This window comes from Aquila chrysaetos, chromosome 10 (assembly GCF_900496995.4).
Source record: "Aquila chrysaetos chrysaetos chromosome 10, bAquChr1.4, whole genome shotgun sequence".
Lineage (NCBI taxonomy): Eukaryota > Metazoa > Chordata > Aves > Accipitriformes > Accipitridae > Aquila > Aquila chrysaetos.
This window is the reverse complement of record NC_044013.1, coordinates 41,221,054-41,245,336: the sequence shown is the minus strand read 5'-3', so window position 1 is coordinate 41,245,336 and position 24,283 is coordinate 41,221,054. Positions and strand designations below refer to the sequence as shown.

The window sequence follows — 24,283 nt, the reverse complement described above, 5'->3', positions numbered from 1 at the left end:
CCTTGTATATTTTCCACTTCCTTCTATTTTATTTCGATTTTCTTCCAACTTTGTGCTTGTTTTTCCCAAGAAAAATTTCTCTGTTCCCTTTCTGAAACTCAGTTTATTTTTGTGATAGCAGTCACAAACTGTGGTTGCTACCTCTAGTCAGCATAAAGTACCAACCAGAATGAGACCATAACCATGAGTTTTAGTTTATATACAACCTACACTGTGAGGGCTCTAAAAATCTGTGAACCTTCATAACTAATGCTCCCGTCCATCTCAGTAGAGCTACATAAGGAAAAGGTTTGGCTCTGTGAATTTGAAATTAGATACCTAAGAGAATAAATCAGTCCTTTTACCAAGAAGCAAAGATTGCCCCCACCTAAGTAAACAAAATCCCTCACTCAAGGATAATTTCAGATTTTTTCTAGCTGCAGCTTCCAGTGAGATCTTCTTTGGAAACCCCCTTTTTTCTGTTATCCTCACCTGAAGTTGTTTTCAGCTCATCTGTAGTTTTTAATAGCTGTGACCACCTTAACTCCTACAAAAGTAAGCACTAAAAAGCCACAGCCCTGAGGGTCAAAGTAGAAACGCTCTTTATTTATAGGGAGCACATTTAACTGTCATGCAGTTCCTGCCCATTTTTTGTGTCACCATTATTAATAGGTTTCTCTAGTCATCCCTGCCTCTATATGTGCTCTGCTTTTGAGGATGAGCAGCACCACCTTGGACACTTTGTGGGACAAGGGAACCAATAAAAAGACATTCATGAAAATGACCATTTCAAGGGAGATAAAATATCATTATGTGAAATGGATTTGCTGGCACTCCTCACCAAATTTAGCACCTATTAAATTATAGAAACCATTATTCCTCTTATACAGAAAAGTCTGAAACTTTCCCTCAAAGATATATTTTATTGTTTTAAGTGGGGCTTAAATGTATTTTTTCCTTGTGATAAATTTCCACATATGAATTTTCTTAGAGATACAACAGGTTCTTGTTCTACTAATAATGTTATTGATCAAACAGGACAATACTCCCTTTTCCTACAGCGCGGGAATATTTCCCCCCCAAAGCGATACAGCTTTATTTTATTAACAGAACAGCCTACCTGAAGTAAACCAAGTGCTTTTACATACAAAAATACTGCTACACGTCCCAAGCATGATCCATCTAAATCCTCTCCCTGTGCTTTCCTGCTACTTTTTCTAATCTCTGTCTCCTCACTGGCCTTGTCCAGCGTACCATTAAAGATGGTTAACACAGGTTGGCCTGTTTTTTGGAGTTGTAGGAAGGGGTTTGGTTTTTTTTTTTCCTTTCGCTAAGTGAGCACTCTGGGAAGACTGGCGGCTGCAGAATCAGAAGCGTTCAGTGAGTCTATAATCAAACTTCCCCTGGCCGGGCAGGCTGGGTGCGAGAGGCCAATCCAATTAAACAGAATATCAACACACCAAGGGAGTCAAGTGTCTGAAGAAAGTTGCCTGGAGAAAGAGGAGTGGGTTGGAAAAGCAAGTGCCTGACGAAGGAAGGAAACGTGGCCTTGCAGGACGAAACTAAAATGCACTCCTAGAAATACTTTCTGCAGACGCCTAAAGGGAACCCGTGCTGCAGAGTCCCATGCTGTTATAGACATGCATCCAAGAGGCAAATGTGGAAAGGAAATATGAGAAAGGCTGATCCCGTTTGATCACCAAGCATAGAAAAAGCGGAAGAGAGTGGATGCACCTCTGCAAACAATTTTTTTTTTCTCTTCCTTTTTAACATTAAGAAACTTTGAAACACCTGCAGTGGGAAACAAAAGGTTAATTAAAAAGAACCCCAGTCTTTGCACTAAACTGATTGCTGGGACTCCTGCCAGCCTGGGAAGGTTAAAGAGCTCAAGCATGCGTGGGCTGCGGGGGGAATGGCTAAAATTTACAGCTAGCTCCCTGGAAAGTCACAGTTCAGCTGTTCTCCCGGAGCAGGTGCTCATGGGAGCGGGCCTGTCCCTTTCAAAGCGTGAAGATTGATGAAGCCTTCGCTCTCACCAACTGTAAATATACAACCAGCCTTGTCAGAGCAGGTTTGTAACATCACTTGCTGACAGCAAGAAATTTTTTTTAACCTCCTAAACACACACACACGCCTACCCCACACAGACTCACACACACACAAAAGTACTAAAAAAAAAAAAAAAAAAAAAAAATAAAAGCGCCTTTTCCCGGGAAACAGAGAAAAGCCAATAAATAAAATGGTGGGAAAGGCATTTATGTTTTTCCTGTCCAGAGAGGCAATAGATAGAGGACATATACGGGGTGATTTCCTCCTGTCCTTCAGAAAACAAGCAATATCTTCCTTGGGCTGCACAGTTTATGGCCAAGTCCTGTAAGGCAGCTCAGGCACTTCAGCAAGAGAGCCAACACAGGAGCCTGGCGAGCTTAAATCAGCAGAGCTGTGCTCTGCCAGCCACCCCTCCACAGAGATGGAGGACAAGCAATCGTAAGAGATGATACGGCTAAAATAACCATTTTACTCTGCCCTAGTGCTTGCTAGCTGAGGACTTTATAACGTGTTACATATAGGACTTACTCTTTGCAGCCACACTTTATAAAGTTCGACACATGTGTATTTAGATGGGGATTTTCAAAAAGGCCTTGGAGAGTCTCTCACCGAGGGAATACACGCTGCCAGTGGGGACGAGCAGGTCTCCCTGGGGAACCAGAGAGACAGGGAAGGGGTCAAGCAGCACAGCAAAGCGATGGGACAAGTACCTGGGGTCTCAGCCTTGGGATCTCCCTTTCTGCTTTTAATGTCATGTATGATATAAATCCAAGCGCTCCTTTCCCATAATTAGTGGGTTAGTTCCTTGAAGGCACCGTGGCAGAGGTGAGTCCTCAGAGAGTGTTTTCACCAGGAGAAGACTGTCTTTCATGATTAGCTTAGAATGGGCATTTTGTGCCTGGATAATTGGGCAAAAGACTGAACAACACCCTGCAGGCACAGCCCTTGGTGCTGCCTACGAGGATTGAGGGAAGATTCGATGTACGGTGGAGCAATCCACAGCAGAGACAGAGCAGCAGGGGAGAGGCAGCTGCTTCTCCATAGAGGAAATTATTTCCACTAATAACATTGAAGAGTCACAGGCAAATCTAGCAGGAAAGAATAGCATTGGCAAGGCCTCCCCAAAGCCCGTGGAAACTAGACAGACTATGAATTCACTCCTGACTTTAGTGACTGAACTGCTTGGATGATTGGAAGCAGAATTAATATTCTTGTGTGAGTTCTTTATTGTCCTGCTCCAGAATTCATTTTTAGCATTGCAGTTAGTTTAACTAAAATAATTCTGCAGCATCCTTTACTTGTTCCTTCCCAAGGAAATTCTTTCTGTGTTATCAGTTCTCTAAGGCAACATTTCAGGATAATAGAAAATGTTTAGCCTAATTTCCTAAATTTCTTAAGTTTGATGTTACCTTTGCGGTGTGGAGGGATTGAATTGGTTGTTTTAGGCAACGTCAATAAATTCCAAGTACCCCCAAATCTTACCTTGGAAAATCATCAGCTTCTGTCTGGTGGTGTTTTTTGTTTTCTTTTTGCTCCACTGCTTCTGTTTTACTACTTTCTTCTGCTTATTATTAATAGATTAGCACAAGGCTGCCCTTCCCTAGGGCTCAATGATATATCCCCCTGCGCTCTTATGCAAAAACAGGCCTTGGATAATTTCCTGAAATTTTCAAAAAGCCCTGTGGTTATCTCTCTCTACAAGAGAAAGAAATTTCTACATGTCTAACATAAAGCTCCAACAGACCTGGCTTGCACATAGACTTGTCCAGGATAAAATTCATTTGCATTTCCTTCAAGATACTTAAAGAACGAACACACCTCTGAAAAATCATGCAACTCACTCAGTGTTTGCAAACTGTCACATTCTTCCTTTTGCTTGTGTTACATCTCTTCTCTCAAATTCTTTGACTGACATGGCTGTTTGAATTGCTAACACTCTGTGATGAGGACTGTCACTGTCATTTCTGCTGTGTTTACCCAGTGCCGTTCACAACAGGGTTCCCCTCCCCGGCGCAGTCCCTCACACTATGGTACATGCTAATAAATAGTAAGAGAAAAAGGTACTTTCCTCTTTTCAGCAGCAGAAATATAACAATCCTGATGAATAGGCCAGGGACTGGGAATGTTTCCAGAAGCTGTAAGGAAAAAAGAAGTAATTTATTGCAGGTGCTAAAAATACATCATATACCTGTGAATACAGGTGACCATCACTTGCTCAAACGACTGGTGCTGTCCTTGGAGGGAAAAGACCACAAAGGTCTCTTTCTGCCGTAGTGAACAGCCAACAGCAAAGTCCTCCCTGAGTTTCGGCAGGGGCAGGCGTTGACATGTGCTTGCATTATGCTTCACAGCAGAACTGAAAAGCAGAGCTGGCCTGAAACACGATTAAATTCTCTCAATAAAATAAAATTACATTAGGGTCTTCCATGAGATCCACAATGGTTAAAGCAATTTTTCTATCAGGTTGATTATTACCCTTCAAACAGCATTGCCATTCTCCTCCAGTTTATTTTGCTTACCCCCTCACTAAACTCCACGTGCTGATGTTTCAAATCCATGGTTATTTGCCTGTTTCTGCCCCGTCTCTGTTACTCTCAAATCTCCTTGGCTCCCTTTTGCCATTCTGCAGCCAGGAGAGGCTGGGGCTCTCCCTCTGGAGGGGGGCAGTCAGGGGTTGGGGGGGGCATGCACCCCCTTTCACACCTGTATAAAATGCCCCATACCATCAGGCCTGCCCTGCTCTTCCTCACGTTTTTTGCTCACACCTCTGGGATGAAGCTGTTGTTGCCTGGTCCGGTCTGAACCTAGCTCCCCCAGTATCAGAGCTCCCCTGAGTTTCTAGGGGCTTTTAAACCAAGCCACATTGCCAGATACTTTTTCATCAGGAGCCTAAATTAATCAAGCTTTTTTAAGGCTAATAGGGCTGCTCCGGTTTCCATCGGCTGAGGATCAGACCAAACAACCTGCTTTCATTTGCTCATTTTTGCCACGACGTTACAAAGAGGGTGGCCAAGGCATCATCTCCCATCCCCTCCCTCACCCAGCTCCCTACTCAGAATTGGTACAGTGAACAGGAAGAACCTGAAACCAAAGCGCTGCTCAGCCCCTGTTCTCCCAGCCTGCCCGTCCCACCCAGTGAAACACACGGCATTACAAACTTCTGCAGCTGAGAGGGTCTGATTATTTTTATGGAAATTTGCTCCAAGTTCAGAAGTGGATCAATGACAATTTCTTGAGCTGGCTCCACTTTGAGAACCAAAATTGACTTCTGGAGAAGCTGCTTGATTTCCCAGCTTTCCCCCACCAGAAAACAGATTATTGCATAGGGCAGGGGTGATATAATTCAGCTCCGAATAGGTTCTGGGCCTATTAGACCCCAATATAAAACTCACCTAGGCTCCAAGGAAAACAGAATAGCTCCCTGCTATACTCTTCCTTGTCACCCTTTTACATCAGAGAGAGATGGGAGTAAATCCATTTGCTAATATTCAATACGCCACAGATATAAATGGCAGCTCAGAACATAACACAGGAGAGACTCATTTTAAGCAATTTAGTTCAGCTATTCCTTTTCTGAGCTCCCCAGTTTGCCCTATTTCTATTACCCAACCGTGCCACTTCTTTGCTTTCTATATTGTCTTGCTGTTTGCCCACCTCTCTCCTTGTTCTCCTTTATTTTTACATTTGAAAATACTTTTCTTCTACTTCAAAGGTCTTTCACTTGTGTGTGAGTCCCCCTGTTTCCCTCTCACCCATCACCTGCCGGGTCTCTGCATCTCGCCGGGACAACACGAGCAGCAACTCACCAACTTCTCCGCACTGAACACCCTCCCCGGCACGCTCTCCTCTGCCGAAGAGCTCCCGGGGCCTTTCTCCCCGTGCGGAGGGAGTGTGAGCTAAATCAGGCCCACGGGAGAATTGCACAGCCCACAAGACACACTGCCAAAGCTTTTCTCATTTCTTTTCCCCCACGCAGCCCTACAGCATTCGGTTCACACCTGCATGCTCTTTTGGCACCGTGTTTATCCTGGGGAAACCTGACTCACCTTTTGCTGTTAAGTGCCACAATTCCTATCATTTAGGAAGAGTTTTAATTGAAGATTCTTCTCGTAAAAGGTAGTGCAGTGTTAAAACTGCATTTTTGCAGGCTGTAATTGCATCAGTGGAGTGCATTCTGCACTGCATAGGCGCAGGAGGATAAATGAGGCTTATTTTCGGTTCAGCTTTAATCCATCCAGCATCTCCCCAGCCTTTGCTCACACCTGGCAGTCACCACAGTGCACAGTCTACACCCCAGCTGAATTTGGTGTCAGCACAGTCTTACCAGACTGAAGGGTTGGGAATGGGAGAAAGAGCAAACCCAGTGGCCAGAGCAGTCTGATGTGGTGAACTTGCATTTCATGGTCTGTCTACAACGGACCGAGTGACCCTGGACGCTTTCTTGGCCTCCCGGTGTCCCTGATGGCATAGCATGGTGGCACATGCAAGCGCTGAAAGGTTATCCTGCCCCACGGCAAAGGTCCCCGTGCCTGCTCTGTGGTCCGGCAAAAGCAGTGCAACCTTTTCCATCTGTCTTCGAAGGAGAAATTCAGACTTTCTCTTCTTCCTATCTCTCCTCTCAGCTCGGCCTTTCTCGGGAGCAGGATCTGCCTACAGAACACGTTGTGCTGCAGGAGAACCAGGAGAACTTTATTTTAGCTACAGCTCTGTTCAACAAATACTTGCCTGAGCTACGCTTTTTTCATACTCCGTCATATAACTCAGGGGCTGAGTCCCTCTTAGTAGGGCCAAGTGACTGTAACATACACGACCCCTCTAGTCCTTCACTTAATACGTAAAAATCATCTTAGGGGCACCAGAGGTAACAAAGATTCAGGCTATTAATGCAAATTCCTGGCTTCAGGTTAGCACAGTGCCGTGCTTTCTGCAAGGCCTCCATAAAGAGGCTTTTAATTTAGCTCTAACAAGGAGGTTATTGTATGTTAAATAAATACTAATTGATTATTTAATATATATGCGTTGAGGGTTAACTGCTATGTAATGAGCTCCTCTCCATTAGTGGAGCTGCTAAACGTCAATTAATATGGGTTTTATAATCAATTGATATTTAACATGCCCTAACTTCTCTGTTTAGACTTAATGGGTCAGCATTTCTGAAGTGGCCAATGCCAATAGTTTCTTTTAAAAATTAAAAAATATTTGTCAGAAGATTTACAACAGGATGGAAAGTTATGAATCTATTAAAAGCTCAGCAAATCAGCTCCACAGAACAGGATGCAGCAGGGTTAGTCTGTCCTATGCCAAGAGCTGCACATACCAGAAACCTCTGGAAATGGGAGAGGGGAGCCACATTCCCTTCACTTCTGTGGGACTTGGACTTTTTTCTCTAGTTTCCCAGAAAATGCTCTGTACCATTTCAAAGCTTTGTACCATTACACTCTCTCCTTACTCAGAACATTAAGCAGTATATGGCAGAGCGCTGGGCTTGGCCCCCGTGTGATCCTGGTTTTACTGTCCAGTTGCACTTAGATACACACTAGAGATGGGATATGCAATGCCCCATTTGGAAATGACTGCAAGATAAACATTAGGGACAAGATTTTCAAGGATGACCAGGGGATTTAGACACACATCTTCCATTTATTTTAATAAGCATCATGTCTCTAAATGTCCCAACTGCCTTTTTAAATGTCTAATGGCTAAGACTTTATTCCTTTTGCCTCTCCTCCCCAAACACACACAAATAAATCATGTGCAAGCTGTTTGTGGTGTACACCAGGGAGAAAACAAGGAAGTTTCTATCGAAAGGAGTGATCATAACACATTTATGACCATTATCTAACTCTATTTCTTTTCTAATTTCCTTACTGGCAGCTTTCAGTTTTCATGATGTGGCAGAGTTTAGCTTTGCTTTTGGGCTGGAAGAGAATGTACGTGGAAGTACGGGATCTTTTCCCATCTAAGAGTGCCTTTTTCAGGTTTGCCCTCTCTTGTACCCAGCTAGACCCTTGCACCCTAGCAGGCCACTCCAGAAGCTAAATGCTCCCTTTAAGTATTACTATATTTCTAATCAGCAGGGCTGGCTGCAGGATGATGGATTCCTGTTTCAGTGTTCTCACTCTGGTATGCAACAGCACTCATTAAAGGCAACTCGATCACTTTGCAACTGTGGAAAGCAGCTCATCTTACCCACACTGAAAACAGGTCATTCCGTACAGATTGTCTAACCGATATTAACATCGCAGCCTAAATCCTAGTCTAGACAAGGTCCCCATCTCCCACACTTGCTTAGCAGGTTTTGTAAAACATGTGGATGTTTTAAGCAATAAAAGACTCCGTGCAGAGCAGATGAAAGCATGGAAATACCTTCTCTCACTGCATTTGTACAGTGCTAAGACAATGGAGCTTAAAGCATCATTGGAGCTTTCAGGCAGCGTTATGATGCAGATAATAAAGATGAAGAAAGAACAAAGAGGAGTACATGGCCAGATCATGGTTTGAAGTCTACAGGCTGATTTATGTCATCTGAGGATCTGGCCCAGTTAGATCTAATTTTAACATCCTTGACAAATTCCCTTTAACGGCAAACTGTCAAAAGGGAATCTTTTCTCCGCCCCTCATCCTTCTATCTCCACGAGCGGTTCCCTGTGACAACACTGTTCTCCAGCAGTAATTGGCAGTATCATTCTATTATCACTTATTCTTAAGGCCTGAGGATTTCATTCCTTGCAATTTTCCTGTTGTACAAATTCATGTCTATTAGTTTAACACATGTGCATGTGCATGCATTTATTCCCTCTGTGTGTGCACGTGTGCTGTGTGTCCAGGGAGGAAAACAGTACTTAAACCTGAAAGGGCCCTTGTCGTATAAAAAAATCTTAAGGAAGCAAAAGAGCTAATTACTGATGACATGTAGTTGTGACTTGCGGTAGGAGGTGCCTCTGGCGTCTCCAGCAAACAGTCTTAATTCTCCTTATAAGCATTTTAAATGGATGATGATCCTAATGAACTTAATAGCATCACTATCCAAGGACAGCATCAACTCATTGCCATCCTGTATTTTGCAGAAATAGCTTCTCTTTAAACAGTGTGCCCCTGCTTTGAACAGTAATGGTTTTTAAAAGTGTCTTAGCACACAAAGGCAAAATCTTTTTTGAAACAGGGTGGAATTGGTTGGTGATTATCACTGAAAAGCTGGCAGCCACCAGCTAACCTTCTAACAATGAAATATGGGAATTTACCTTCATGCTTCAATGCTTGCTATTCAGCTGTCTACCAGGGTCTAAATCAATGATTCTACACCCTCCACTCAAGGTTTCTCTTTCAAATGCTGCAGATATGACCTTAAGTTCATCATCTAAACAATGCAGTTCACGTTTAATTTCATTAATCTAAGATCTTCCATAAAATTGCAATATGGCACCATACCTTTCAAGTACCTTCATTAACATCCATGTTATTTCTAAAATCCTATGCATATCTATGAGGTCATACGGTGTTTTATTAAAATGGATTTTTGAAAGGCTCAGCTCTTTTATCACCAATTGTCATAAGGTAGTTTACAATAAAAAATTTTTTAAAAAAGAAATCCTCTCCTATCGCTTAGGTGATGAACAGACCACCCATTTCTGAAGATTACCCCCTTTCCTAATTTTTAGCCTTTTCCCAAGGATTTTACATTTGGAGGGGAAAGAAAGAAATTGTTAAACCCTCCTTGTTTGTGTATTTTCTGCTGTTTACTATGCCTAGTGCAGTTACCCTTTTGAAATGTATCATGCCGTTCAGATCCAGTGGACATTATTTCCAAGATTTTCCCCCAGATGTCTCTATGGCACCATGTTCTCAAACAGCACATTGGATTTTTTTGCTGTTCTTGGAATAATACACTGGCACAAGTTTATTTTTCTACTGCATCCCTTTCCCTATCTCTTGTCTATATTATATATTACTTGGTACTGTGATAACACTTTGGAAGGCCAATTGGAGCGGGGACCTCATAATAGCAGATGCCGAGAGCACAAAAGACAGATCTTGACCCCCAAAGCCCCCTCTCTCAGCACTTCCCACCCATTTAGAACAGAAGATATTCAAAGGAGAGAATTTTCCTCTTTATTTTGCGCTCGCAGCAAGCGAACGTAATTTGTGCAGTAAAGTTCTTACACAATTTAGGCTTATGCACGTAATAATAATAGTAGTAATGCAAAATAAATAGATTAATCACCTTCCTAATAAGCGTGCACTGAGATCTGCCTCTAGTGCCCTGATTCTGCAAAGGCCCCCTGCACGGCTGCCTTCCCGCACCCCAGGCGCCTGCAGACTCCAGACCCTCCTCCAGGCCACTTGCTCTTGACTTGACGGGATTATTTCCAGCATCAGGGAACACACTCATCCTGCCGATACCTGAGCTTACCTGAGCCGTGCTTGACTCTGGGCATTCGCAGACCCTCCCGCTGCTTTAATAAGCAACATCACAGCGGGAAGGAGGGAGGGAGGGCTGAGCTCCCTCCAGAAGCATCTCGGAGGTGGGGCACATTGCCCCGGCCTTGCACAGGAGTTGCCAGCTCTGCCTCTTTATTAGCACTCGCTTTACTCCCTTCCTGTAATGAAAAACAAAAAGTGCTACGCTCCACCATTTATTGCAAAGCCACCAAAATCCACTTCCGTAAGAAATCAAAGCAACAACAAGTTCCTTAAAACAAGGATGTTTTATGTATCTCCCTGTGAACTGGGGAGCAAAAATACCAGAAAAGACTGGAAGTAAAAATCTTCTGGAGCATCATAGTCTCGGGAATACCTGCCTCACTTCAGAGCGACACGAGCACGCCGGGAGGCACCCTGTGTGGGTGCAGAGGTACCCAAGATGCCGCTATGAAACACTCAGTAAGTCAAACTTTAAATTTGGTCCCTACCTACCCGTTGAGGCAAACCAGCAGAGCAGTACTGCGTTCCCACCCTCAGCAGTCCGGGCATCCCAGACTGTGCCAGGCTCGGTGGGACAGCTCCGCGATACAGACAACAATCCCAACCTCCCATGTTTTCCCCAGGCTTCACTGCACTTCTGCTGGTTTCCATCTGCAAGTCTGGAGCCTACCGAAGCCTTCTCAGTGTGTATGGGCTCGGTTTAGACCTCATACTTTAATTAATTGCGAGTGAGGCTGCACTGGAGGAACCAGTGCTCCCTCCTTAATTAAACTTGCCATTTAAACGTAAGTTCAGCACCCACTCTATTGATCTCTTCTGGAAAAAATCCACCCCTTACGTTAGTGCTAAACAAAAATAGATCCCTGGCAAAATCTAATGCAAACGTTCAAGTATTTAGATTTTTCACAAAGGTAAAGAGGACACAAACAACGATATCTGTGCCCAAAGAAAAATAATGTTTCACAATGTTTCCATCTCTTAAGCAAAATTTTAAGCAGCCTGAAGAGACAAAGCTGTCCCGTGGTCCTGCCCTCACCCTCTGCACTATTTTACTGAGGCTCCAGCAGGAGACACTGCTATTGAGATGTCATTTGTGACAAACCTTCCACAGTTAATATTGGTTGATGACTTCAACCTCGCCTTCCTTCATCCTTCCATAAAAACATACCCCGGCTGCAGTACCGCGCTTACGGTGTAACATTACTCTGAAGAAGCAATTACAGCGAGCAGAGCAAGGAACTAAAGACAGGTCACCTAAATGAACTGAGGGAAAAGTACATGAGAAAACAAGAAAATGTCTTCATCACTTTTCAGGCTTCAAATTGGAAAAACAGGGATCAATACAGCAGAACTTCATTTAATGGTGTGAAAAACAATCCACCCCAAGACAGGCAGGAATCACTTACTGCAAAACAAACAGGCCAATTAGGGCCGGGCAGGGTGCAGCGGGACGCAGGCGCCGGAGCCATTCCTCCAGCCTCGGCCGCCCGAGATGCAGGCACAAGGGACAAAGCCACCAATGCAAGATGCTCCAAGGCCACACAGCAAAATATCCCCCCAAAAAGGGCCACGTGGCAACAGTCTGCTGCTTTTTCTCCCCTAACCTTTCATCTCTGTTACTTCCCATTCCCTTTAATGATTGCAGAACTGGCATGCAGCACAGGCTGATTCAAACACCAAGAGACCTGGGCTGGGAGATGGGGACACAACATGTTCTTATATGCGCCGAGGTTCAGCCAGCACCTCTCGGTCTGGCCCCTAGCGCAGCGAGGAGGAGGAGGATGTTATTGAGCCATGGCTTTATGTTGTCCACGATGCTGGGAACGTGCAGGAGAACGCCTTTACCGCGGCTGTCACCGCTAATACCATTCCTCGTTGAAAGCAGCGGACCCTGCAGAGTCACACTCGCATCCTTCCTCACAGCTTGGTCCAACGTGGCCTTAAAACTTTTGGTATCAGAGTCCAGCACCCTCCTCAGTCAACTCATTCTGCTAGATGACTGTTTCTGTGTTGGAAAGTTTTTCTTCATCTATAGAGAAATGGCAGCTCCTCTCTCCAGCATGCCGTTCGGGACACTGTACCCGAATACAAACATCTGCCACGTGAGGATTTTATTGCTTTTACTGTCATTGCCACTGCCAGGTCCTGTAGCATATTAAACAGATTAATAGAAGTGATGTAGAGGGAGTATAAAACCCGCCAGTCTTCACTGTGGGCCAAGTGCCACTGAAATGGAGAGAGAGAGGTTGGAGCTGACATTTGCAGAAGTAACGTCATGTTATTAAAACAAATTTGGCATGAGGGGAAAATATGTTTGCTTTGCACTTAATGATGGCTATGAGAGCATATTCAAAATCAAATATTTGTAAGGCAGTAAGTTCGCATTTTCTCCTCCCCTTCTCCTCCCCCTTGTCAGTCAGAACCTGTCCCTGTGCTACTGAGTCACAAGACCGCTGTGCATTTTTGCAAAATGCAGAGTGGACATCAGGCCTAAATCTCAAATCTAACTTTGAATTTATATTTGTCTTCAGAAAAATAATCAACCCCAAAACATGTGGCCACAGTCTCCAGATGCATTTACAGAAAACTGCTATGCATTGCAATTTTTCTCTCTTTTTTTTTTTCCCCTTCTGCCGAAACATTGGTTGTATTTTCTCCCTTTATTTATTGGAGTGCTAAATGGATTATTTCAGTAATAAATCAGGCCTTTTCATTACGTTTTTTAAGGTGTTGTCACTGTTATGAAGTACAGTGTGCCATCAAAATTAAGCTCAGATTGCATTACCACCTATTTTATAGATAGAGAATTACTTGATGGATTTTTTTTTTCCAGCAGTCTAAGCACTTTGTGTCTTTCCTTCAAAGAACAACTGACTGTGTAGTTTCACAGAAATTTTCCTCTACAAGTTACAAAATTTTTATTCAGATTGTCTCAGAAATATCTTTGCATTATGTTTTAAAACAGAGGGATGATATTTCTTTTAGCCCAACCTAATTATTCATGTAAATGCAAGGAATTTTAATGGGTACAGGCAATGATAGAGCAGAATTACCCGGGGTGTCTGGCTCCTCTCTCACTTCCCAAGGTATAAATCAGAAGTAATTCCACTGAAGTCAGTACAGTTACCTTACAGCAAAAAAAAAAAAAATGCTTCAATGGCACTGGAATGAGGCAGCCTTTCCGTTTTGCTGCGTTTGTAACAAAGGCGACTGAGGGAGATGCTGATTTCCAGGGTAATGTCTAGTTGACTTCATCTGAGCAAAAGTCCATTCTCCTTGCCCGCTGCCGGCTTTCCCCCAGGTGAGCATACAGAGCCCGCTTCATCGTCCCCCCGTTCCACAGCTTCACTGCAAAGGACAAATAGCATTACTGGGGCTTAATTTCCAAACAAATCTCCATCTATGAGAGTTTAGTATTAACATCCTCTAATTAGCAATGGAAATTTCTACTTGGGTGTTTTAGTATGCAGTAATCATATAGGAAGTTATGTAAATTATACAAGTATTAATAATAATCATAACTCTGCATGTGTGCATGCATGCAGGAGTCAGAGACAGTGCAGGGCAGCTCAGAAAATCCAAATTTAAATCTCTGAGCTGCCATATGCAATGGTGGCAAGTGACATCAGATCTCTCCTTGCAGAAGATGGAGCCATGCTGCATCCCCACCTCCGAGGTCTGTGTGGAAGTACAGTCAGGAAAAAAACCCAGAAAGCTTGGAGGAGTGAAAACCTGTGTTGCACTCTGTGTTTCCCACCCCACCCCAGGAATCGTATGTGCACAGCCCTTTGCCTCCCTGCTCGGGCTCTCCATCAGATACCCCACGTGCACATGGAGGCCAGGGCTGGGAAAGACCTGTCTGAGCTCCCCCTTACAAACCCAAAAGCAAAGCGTCTCCTCTGTTAAACTCTTCAGCTGAAAGGAGCATTAAAATGCTGCTCCGTTAAAAGTACTGGAACTGGAGCATATGTTTAAAGTTAAGTGCATTATAAAAGGCTTCCTGAATTGCATCTTTATGAGTATTATATTTATCTTAGACATAAGACTTAGAAAAGAGATCCGTAACACAGTCACTGTGCTGCGACGTTGCCACATTGCACCGGGGAACAGACTGAGCTGCGCAGTTCGGGTCAGGTAGATCAGGTGGTCAGGACTTTTAGTCACGTAGGTTAAATTCAGACTGCTGACCTGCGGTCTCCTTACCACCACTTCTGTGGTGCTGCTGGTTTTAAGCAATAGGTGGCACTTCAGGAAAGAGTTTCTTCTAAATTTTCAAAGCAAGGACTATTTCAGCATTCCTCCTCTCTGTACCTTTACTTTAAATTGACAGTAACATTTTTGCCAGGATTTTTAGAAACCAGAATGTCCCAGAAGAAATGAATAAAGAATGTCTCACCTGCAAATTATACAACCCCCTCCAACCTCCGCTGTGCCTGCTCCTTCTTCCACCCTCCCCGCCACAAACTGGGAGCAATCCAAAGAAATTAGTGACATTACCCTCCAGTAGCCCGCTGACACTTATGTTCCAATCTTCAGAAAAGTGACTGCAGATCTGTGGACATGTCTGCCTAGTGCTGCAAAAGTAATTTTAGAAAACTAGCTACTGCACATTATGGGCAATACTTTGAGAGCCGTATGTGTCAGTGACCCGCTGCTGCATCCTCTGACAGAGCTGCAGAGCACTTCATCCGTCTTCCCTTTCTGGCCTCGGCACTGGCAAGACGAGAGTCTGAAATCTTATGTATTATTTAAACCTTCCCCCTTTTTTTTTTTTTTCTTCCTCCGCAGCATTTCTGATTGTCCAATTTGGGGATAGCCACAGCGTAACGTACTGCGTCTACGCAGTCCCAGCACCGCTGCCTCTGCGGATCCTGATCTAGAAGCCGGCCGCCGACCACCTCCGAGCGAGGCTCTGCTCTGTGCCTTTGCAGGCTGCAGGGCTGGAGCAGAACTTTGCAGCTTCCAGGAAAAAGCAATCATTTCCCTTTAGTGCTCCGGGCTGACTCTTCCTAAGTGCCGAGAGGATGACGTGCATGCTTGGTGCTCGGCGGGGAAGGGCCAGGCACCCTGTGGTGCTGGCCATGAGAAAACAACTATTTACAACTCAAAAGTTTTCTCGTTCATTAAAGACATAGCAGAGGACCAAGCTTCTCAAGGAGTTAAATGTATTAAGCAATTTACAATTAATATAGAACTCATTCCAGAGATATCTACTAGAGAGTACAACAGGGCAATTAACCCACTAATACACTAGGCTATTACATCGCTATGTCTCTTATTTTAGCCTGAGGTGATTTGAAACGCATTGGATTAAAGGATATTACAGGAGATAGCATGAAAAATAGCTTAATGTAATGAGCCATCCCGTGATGTCTGCTATTAAAGATGATTTGCAGTTGAAAACTACAACATACAGTAGTTCAGCCATTTAGAAACATGAGTATATTTAACCCTTTTCTAGCCCGTGTCCCTTAGATGAAGCGGTGCAAGAGTTTCTCCCTCTCCTCTCCCCCCCACTTTCAATGCCTTTATCTGAGGATTATCAAATGCACCTTATTAAAGTACAATAGTATCTTTGGGAGATTGGTGCCTGAGGTTGATAGAAAACCAGTAATCTGCTAATAACTTTTAAAAATAGATCCCTGAGAGAGTAAATAGGCTCAGGCGGAGGGAGGCTATTTGACTAGCGACACGTTTGCGAAATGGGAACTTGTAACAAATTTCTATACTAGCCTTAGGCCTGTCATATCAGTTTCAAATGGTAACTCAGACAGAACTGGGAAACAAAAGCACCTTATCTTAAAATCTATAACTGTACAGCTTAGCATGGAAATAGCAGCACCCAGGGAGAGGAAGGCTCAGCGGTTGGAAAAGTTCCTGCCCGTAGACTTGCCATGGAGAATTCTTCGATAGCTCAGGCACGTTTGCCGCCGGGTTTGTGCTGCAGGCAGCCGCAGGTCATCGGCTCCTCTTCTCTGGTTTAGTCTGGCCTTGGTCAAGAAACCAGCACCAACAAGCCTGGGCACTGAATAAAGGCATCTAGAAGGCATCTTGTTCCCGAAGAGGAAAACACACCTGAGCAAGTGCTCAGCTCTAAGTGCGCAGCTTTGGCCACGGACTTCATTCGTCCTCGCCAGCAAGGGAAGGACTGTGCCGCTGACGTGCGAGGTGGATGGCGAGCGCGTGGAGGTGCTGAGTGGCAGATCCTGCCCACACAAGAGCCCAAAATCTGCATTGCAGCGGAGGTGGCTTCCCACGAGTGGCTTTAGCACAGTTATGCCTTCGCAGCGCTCTCTGCAGCTCTAAATCACCTTCCAAACCCCGATCTCCTCCACGGAAGGCGAGGTGGTGGCAGACAAGGAAAGTAAGGAAAAGCTTCACTGTGCTCCTGTAGAAAGTCACTGACTTCAAGGATGGTCTGGCCGCTCAAGGCCTTCTTCAGATGAATTTTAAAACTCTCCAAGGATGGAGATTCCCTCACATCTCCAGGTGCCTCTTCCAGTGCTTGGTCAGCATCACTAAAAAAGTGTCTGTCTTGCATCTAATTGAATTGTATTTGCTGTTGCCTCTTCTTTAATTTTATTTAAGACCAGGTAGAAACACCTACAGAAGATCCCTCCAGCTGCTACATCTACTGATCTTGGAAGAAAGGGGAGAAATCAAGTATTTCAGCAGGAGGAAACGAACTCAAAGCAGAACCATCCCATGGCCTCTCCCAGAGCCCGACATCAGTCTCCTCTGCAAACCCACTCAAGCCGACAGCCTCTGCCTGCCTGCGCCTGAGCCAAGGAAACAAAACCCAAACCTGCCAGGGTGCAGGTACCCCACCGAGGAGGTCTGGACAACACCACGGAGAAGAGGGATCCTGTTCCTTGGTTTGTTGCTGGTAACTTTTAACACTGTTCTTCTAAACATAACACAGGTTTTATTACTTATACCTGTGGGTATTTTAGCCCAGCTTGCTGCCTGCAAACCAACATCCTTCCAGCCCAGATGTCTGCTGATTTCAGTTCTCAGGAAAAATTACAATGCTGGGAAAACAGTTTCCACCTGGACAGCGTGCATTGCTCTTTCTCTTATTTCTGCATTTTCCCCTCTGACTTGGAATGCAGTAGAATCATTGAATTCGTGCTGTCAGTCATGATGTTTTTTGTCTATGAAACAGGTAAGATTCTGCACACCCCAGGCACAGCCTCTCTTTTTAACGACCCCATTTACACAGAAATAGAGTTGAACAAAACTGGCACTTATTTTTCCACCAGAAAAAGGTAGGATTTTTTTCCCCCATGTTTCCTGTGAAAAAGTTTCTTTCTTCAACAAACAGAAAGCAAGCAAAAAAACCCCTATGCAGCCCATTAAAGACAACCCAGGGGGACGTGGGGGAAAGTTATAAGTAAAAATATGATGAAAAGAAGCTAATTTTCTGGGGAGCTTTGCAGCTGGGGGAGGCATTACAGAGCTGGGTCACCTGCCTCAAGAGAGACAATCCCACAGCCACTTCTTCTCAACTTCCCTCCCTGTCATCATCTCCTTCCCCATATTTTTTTGCTACGAGGTCCCGCAGATCTGTGGCAAACGATGGGTCTCACCTCTTCCACTTCAGGTTGCCTTTCCCCAGCTGAAGAGCTCTGCATTCACACCCTATCCTCAAACGAATAACAGCTCTGAGCATTACTATTTCCATTTTGCCCCTGGTAGCAAAGCAGCCCCGGTGCTCGCCACACCAGGGCTGCCTGTGAAACACCTGATCGTCCCCTTCGCCCTCCCAGCACTCGTGATGGGTCTCCGCACGCTGCATCCCTCCACACGCACGTGCGCTCCACAGCATCCCTACGGACATCTGCTCTCATCAGCATCGCTGCGGGATTTGGGCTGCCGGTGCAGGTTCCTGCCGATGGTGAAGCCCTCTGGCCTTCTCAGAGCAGCGCTTTCTCCCTGAAACCCAAATAAAAGAGCTTGGTTGTAAAATAATATTTTTTAGAAGGATCAAATGAGGATTTTCACGTTTGCATAAAAATAGAAAAACAATTAACGGTGCAAACCAGACCAAACTGATCACACTTCTGATGGAAAGCACTTTGGTAAGGTGCTCTTTACACAAGGGGTAACTTCAGGGGAGTCAACATGAAGAACTGGGCAGGATGGTTTGTAGGCAGGAGGACATGAATCCTGTTTCAACCCACACCTCCCAAGCATCCTCCGCTGTGGGCGCAGCTACTTGTTTCCCACGAGTTTCCATCACCTGCATCAGCACTCCTGCACAATCTTCTCAAAATATGTGTAGACAGAACAAACGATTATCCAACAATTAAAGCAAATAACCACCAGTGACACAAACACCACCAAAATTAACTCTCCACCTGAGAAAACACAACCCGGCAGCACTCGCCGCCTCCCTCGCACGGCTCCCAGCCCCATCCCAGCGCCAGCCACCCGGGCAGCAGAGGTTGCCCAAAGTAGGGGCAATGGCTACTCGGGGGATACTGCCACTGATTGCGTTTGCTTTCGATTGTTAACCCGTGCCCTGGGATTTAAAAGGTGTGTGCCAATTTGCAGTGAAATTATGAGAAGGATGGATGGTATCATTATGGTTCCTCCCTTGAAAAATTTGTGAGGAATGAGGAAAAGGAGCAGAAAACAAACAAACGAACAAAAAAAAAAACAGGAAAGAGTGAGATTCTCCTGGGTCTGAGCTGAGACATTTTTGCACCAAAGTGGAGACAGAAGACAAAAAATAGCCATTTCCCCAAGTGACCCCCCCCCCCGGCAGCATTCAGCAGGGATTTTAGGCAGCGGTGGTGCTTTCCACAAACCCTTCCGCAGGGGTGGGAGGGAGGAGGTGCCGGGGACCTCTTTCTAATCAAAGAACTTGTCACTGTCACTTTGGTGTTAGCAGATGCCACGAACAATAACCAGGATCCTGTGCCTCTGAAATGCATTATTAACAGGCTACATTCATTGCTATCCACCCCTACTCCAACCAGCTTTCCTTTTTGTTTTACTCTGGGCTGCCTGCATCCCAAGTGGCACAGGAACCTGTCATTTCTCGTTTCCATCCAGAGGAACAAGTGATTTGGGGGAAGGGGAGAGGATGACCAGGGCTTTCTGACCTTTTCTCCTTCAATTTCATTCCTCTCCTCTGCGAGGAGAAAATGGCAATCACACTAGGTGGAACCGACAAACTCATCTCTCTGTCACTCCCTTACGTGTACAATAGCTGTGTCACTCGGCATCAGGGACGAGGAGGCAGTGACGGGATTACGGGCCCATGATGGCCCTAATCTGTGAGCAGATTTAAGCCTTCCCGCTGCGCCCCGTGCTCTGTCCGTGCCGGCTGGGGTGGGTTATTGAACTGTGAGCGCAGTTATGCGAAGCGTACCAAAAATCTACGTGCTCTGTCCCTTTTCCCTTTCCAAGTGGGACTGGTGTCTCCCTGCACCTGCAAAACTCTTCCTCGAGGGAATAAGAACTTGTGGCTTCTGAGATCACCGAGCTCTTCACATCACTTTGGAAATTAAGTTGAAGCCGTCTCGGGGTATACTATAGTGATGGGAAAACCGAGGCACAGACAAGTAATGGGGCTGTCCCAAAGCCATGCCATAGCCACCAGGATACCGAGCGCCCAGATCCCTGCCCTGCTCCCTCCAGGGCTGTCCGGCAGCCACGCAGACGGGCATGGACAGTGCAGGAAGGCAGCCGGACACCCAGGGAAAACCTCTGCTCGGTGATGCCCACCCTGTGCCACCCCCTAAAACTGCTCCGCCTGTGCCAGCAATTATCCCACAGGGCAAAGACGAGAGATATCAACGGTCCCCACAGAACTGTCCCCAACACCTTGAGGTTACTACATGGAGGAGAGGGCCCGGAGCATCTCAGCCGCTTCCACAAAGAGCCAGCCCGAGGCACTGCCAGCGTGCTGATGAACAGAGCAATTAATAAATCAAAATAATAGCAGTAAAGATGGCCAGACAAGAGGACTCTGCGCCAGGACCGGCATCCCTTCACCAGGGCTTTGCGGGTCACTTCTGAGCCCAGTTTTCCAGCTCTCCTCTGCCATCGGAGCAGAGTCCTGGGACATACCGCTGGGTTTGATTTATTTGGCTGGTTTGATATTGAGCATGACGGTTTGCCACAGGAGCCCAGCGGGCTGTGCCCACCATCAGCTGTACTTCTTGGATGGGGACTGATAATTCCCGTTTCACCTGGTAGCTGCGTACAGTTTGCAAACACACCTTGGTTTGTGAGGGGGAATGGTTCATAGTAAATTAGAGATACCACATTAAAGGGGATTTTTCTAAACTGTTCTTAGCTTCAAAAGAATAGAGCCTCACACAAAACCACTGGAGACAAGAACAAAGAACAGCTATGGCATCATTTTAGTCAATTGTAACTAGTTCTAGATGAGATATGGTGTTGCAGGACTATATATTCCTGGTCAGCGTGATGCAAACCAGCTGATTACTCCTTATACTTGAATGGAAAAGCGCAGGAAGGCGAAGAGGGGAGTGGAGAGAAGCAGGGAAGAAGGTTTCGTACTGAGACATCTTCTACAAGAAAACTCCCTTTTTGGAGGGTAGGAGGGATATTAGTTGGTAACAGCAAGAGCATAGATTTTTGCACTCCTATAAATCATTATTACTGGAATGTCCCTGAGGGGATGAGAAGAATGAATCAGTTACACACACACACAGCCAAACTTTTAGATGGAGAAAGGAAAAAAAAAAAAAGAGAAAGAAGAGGGGAAAAAAAAAAGAGAGAAAAGGGGTTGGGGAAGAGAAAAAAGGGGTAGGGGGAGAAAGAGAGAGAAGAAAACATTTAAAAGAAGAAAAAAGATAGAGAAAGAAGAGGAAAAAGAAAAGAGGAAAACAGAGAAGAGAAAAAAATGAGAGAGAGAAAGAAGAGAAAAAAGCTAAAGAGAAGGAGACAAAGGCAGGAGGAAGGGAGGAAGAGCAAGAAGGAGAGAGAACAAAAGCAAAAGGAGAAGGAGGAAGAGAAAGGAAAGAATGAGAAGAAGGGAATGAATGAACTTTGGAAGCAATTTATAATTCCTTTCACCTACATCATGAATTGAACATGCAAAAAAAAAAAAAGAAAAAAAGGAAGGCAGGAAGGGAAAATATTCCGCCTAGCATGCAGATTATCATTTGAAAAGATTCTGTTGCTATGTTTTTGTCCCTGGGTGATGAAAATGAAATTGTCTGATGTGTGCGCCGTGTTAGATTTACCTTTGCAGGGTTCACCCACAATCAGTAGAGAGGGGTCATGCCACAATATGTCATCTCACAGCTCCATCACACCAACTCCAATTTATACGAGGAGGTATTATGCATTTCAAAGGAACCCCCTGCGCGTGGCTCTTGTTACTGATCTATATCACAGCTCAGCTGAGGGAAGATTAGTTCTGCTGCAAGGGCAACGAGACTTATTTGTTTATGATTATATTCTCCTTAAAGACGCACTATTCCTTTTTTAAATGTCTAATTTAAAGTGTGCATTAAAGGGGTTGGGGAGGGGGTGGGATGTAAAAGGTGAGAGAATTCTGCACTCTCCCACAAGGAAACCTAATAGTCTTAGTCTCCCATGCATCCTGCTCATTAAAAAAAAAAAATCTCCATTTAAATGCAAATTTGAGTTTTAGCTGGGGACTCCCCCAAAAGCTTCTCTTGGAAGCACCAGGGAAATAGGATTCAGAAACCTAAAATGGCTGACAGCAGTCAAACGCCCGCAGAAAACGCTTCCCGTCTAAATACCCTCATCCTTCCCCCTCCGCAGCCCGATGCCCCCGGGTCCCCACGCCGCATCCTCATACAGCCCGGCTGGCTCAGGCGCAGCATCACTTATCACCGCTCTCTGCTGCAAGATTGTTTTACCTCAGGCAAACACCACCCCAGCGAGCTAAAACTGATAATATTAGCCTTTCAACTCCTGCTCGCTGTTGCTTTAATCAACGTTTTCCCAGAAAGTCGACGGTTTTGTCCCTGATAAAGGCTCTGAAGGATTTAATGAGGCCGCCGAGCGCTGCAGACCCCGGGAAGCCCCGCTCAGCGCAGCTCGCGCTCTGCTCCTGAACATGCCTTTAATTTTGGGGGGCTCCAGATGACGGCGGGCACCCAGGACATCATGAAGCACCCGGCGCTGATTCAATGCCGTCCCTGAGCTTTCGGGGGGCTGTGTAACCCCCGGCATTAAAAAGCCAATGAGTCCTGGGAAGTTTTTACAGCGGAAAAGCCGATTTGTTTGATGGAGGAAAGATGCAGAGGAAAGGGCGGTTGTACCCCACGGTCCTGCCTACAGTGGTGGGGATGTTCAAAGCTGCCAAAAAAACCCCACGCCTGCTACCGAACCTGCCCAATGCAGGGCACCCAGGGATGCCCCTACCCAAGAAACACCCTGCGCTGTCAGGCACCCCCCAAAAAAAAGCCAAATGTAAAAACAGAATCAGGGTTTTCTAAAGAAAAAAAAAAAGATGTGGAATGAGGGAGGTGAGGACACCTGTGACCGTGCTCACAGTGGAAGGGCGCTTGCCTTCACAGCGAGAGCGGGGCAGGATTCGTGCCCAGCTCTCGCGCAGAGACGCTTTTGCTTATCATCGCCGGGCCTGTTTCTGACTCCTCTGCCCATGATTAACGTATTGCTGGTTATAATAAATAGGCCCATTCCCATCTAGGAAATAAATGGGTCCAGCGGGGGCCCGCAAGGAGCAGAGACACGGAGATGCTGCTCTCTGGCCCCATCTCTCGGCATCTCCCAGCCCCTCGGCAGAGCAAAGTCGGCCGGTGGTGTTCACCAGGAGCAGAGCAGTGGAGGTCGCGTGGGCACCTCGAATTTTTCTTACCGTTTTGTTGAAGCATTTCGCCAAAGTTCGCCAAATCAACGCAGAATCAGAAGCGTCGAAGCTGCCGTCACCTTGGCTTCAAATTAACGTCAGCCGCGTCAATTAGATGTGCAAGACTGAAAGCGATACCCGTCTCCCCTTGCAGTGCCGTCGGCGCGCTGGAACAATAGATGAACAGATAAATGTATATAGAAGAAAATGAGCATATTAATTAAGGGTGGAATTGGCTCATATTTCACTTGAAACGCACCCTACATTTACGTGGTGTTTCCCCTCACCCAGGGTTTGAGCACTTGGTGGGGCGGCAGGGTGGCTGTGGTACCCATGGGCATCCCACCCCAAAATTGCTGCCGGTCCTACAACAGGTCCCTCTCACCTCGGGTGCCTGATCCTGCTCATCCGTGTGCTGGGGAACACCCAGGGCAACCCCCGGCGTCACCGAACCCCTGTCCATCGACGTGAACGGCCGCGCTGGGGAAGGAGCGCTCCCAGCAGCTCAGACCCAAAGCGTTAAATATTTTCTGCTTAAGTGCAAAATCTTTACAGTACGGCTCATTGAGTTTCTTCCTACACCAGACCTTCACCGGAGAAGGAAAACCTAAGACGCCAAGGGCCAGTCGCAGGTCCCCAAAACGCGGGTTTATCCAAAAAGCCGCGCGGCCGTCGGTCTCTGACCTGAGCAAACAGCCCATCCGCGCCGGCCACGGCATCGCCTGCCAACGTCCCGGTGAGGAACCGAAATCCCGGGGCAGGCGGGAAGGTGTCCAACCCTGCCACCACCCCTGGTCTTCCAGGAGGTCCTCCTGGGAAAGGAGCCAGCCTTCCCTCTCCCTGCCATTTCCCCCCTTGTTCTTTGTAAAAACCACACTCATTTCAGTACTTTGAAAGCTCATAATATGATGGGTGAAAACAATTAAATGAAATAGACTGGTAATACCCATGGGAAAACATTTTTAGATATGATATTACAATCTTGTTTCAAAATTGGATTTTGCCAAG

The 24,283-nt window shown here is 45.7% G+C and overlaps 2 long non-coding RNA genes across 2 annotated transcripts in view; both read right to left on the bottom strand.

Moving 5' to 3' along the window:
• Positions 1-2,373: 2,373 nt before the first annotated feature.
• LOC115347530 lies at positions 2,374-10,619 on the bottom strand. The gene is made up of 3 exons (XR_003925516.1): positions 10,439-10,619; positions 6,075-6,695; positions 2,374-4,163 (listed from the first exon to the last, which is right to left on the bottom strand). It is a non-coding gene; the product is annotated as an uncharacterized LOC115347530 (long non-coding RNA).
• Positions 10,620-13,468: 2,849 nt separating this feature from the next.
• The window catches only part of LOC115347693, a 27,522-nt gene continuing 16,707 nt past the window's right edge, over positions 13,469-24,283 (bottom strand). The window contains exons 2-4 of the long non-coding RNA XR_003925574.1: positions 23,285-23,442; positions 16,243-18,384; positions 13,469-13,797 (exon numbers count right to left, since the gene is read on the bottom strand). This is a non-coding gene — a long non-coding RNA (uncharacterized LOC115347693). The remainder of the gene's footprint in view (positions 13,798-16,242; positions 18,385-23,284; positions 23,443-24,283) is intronic.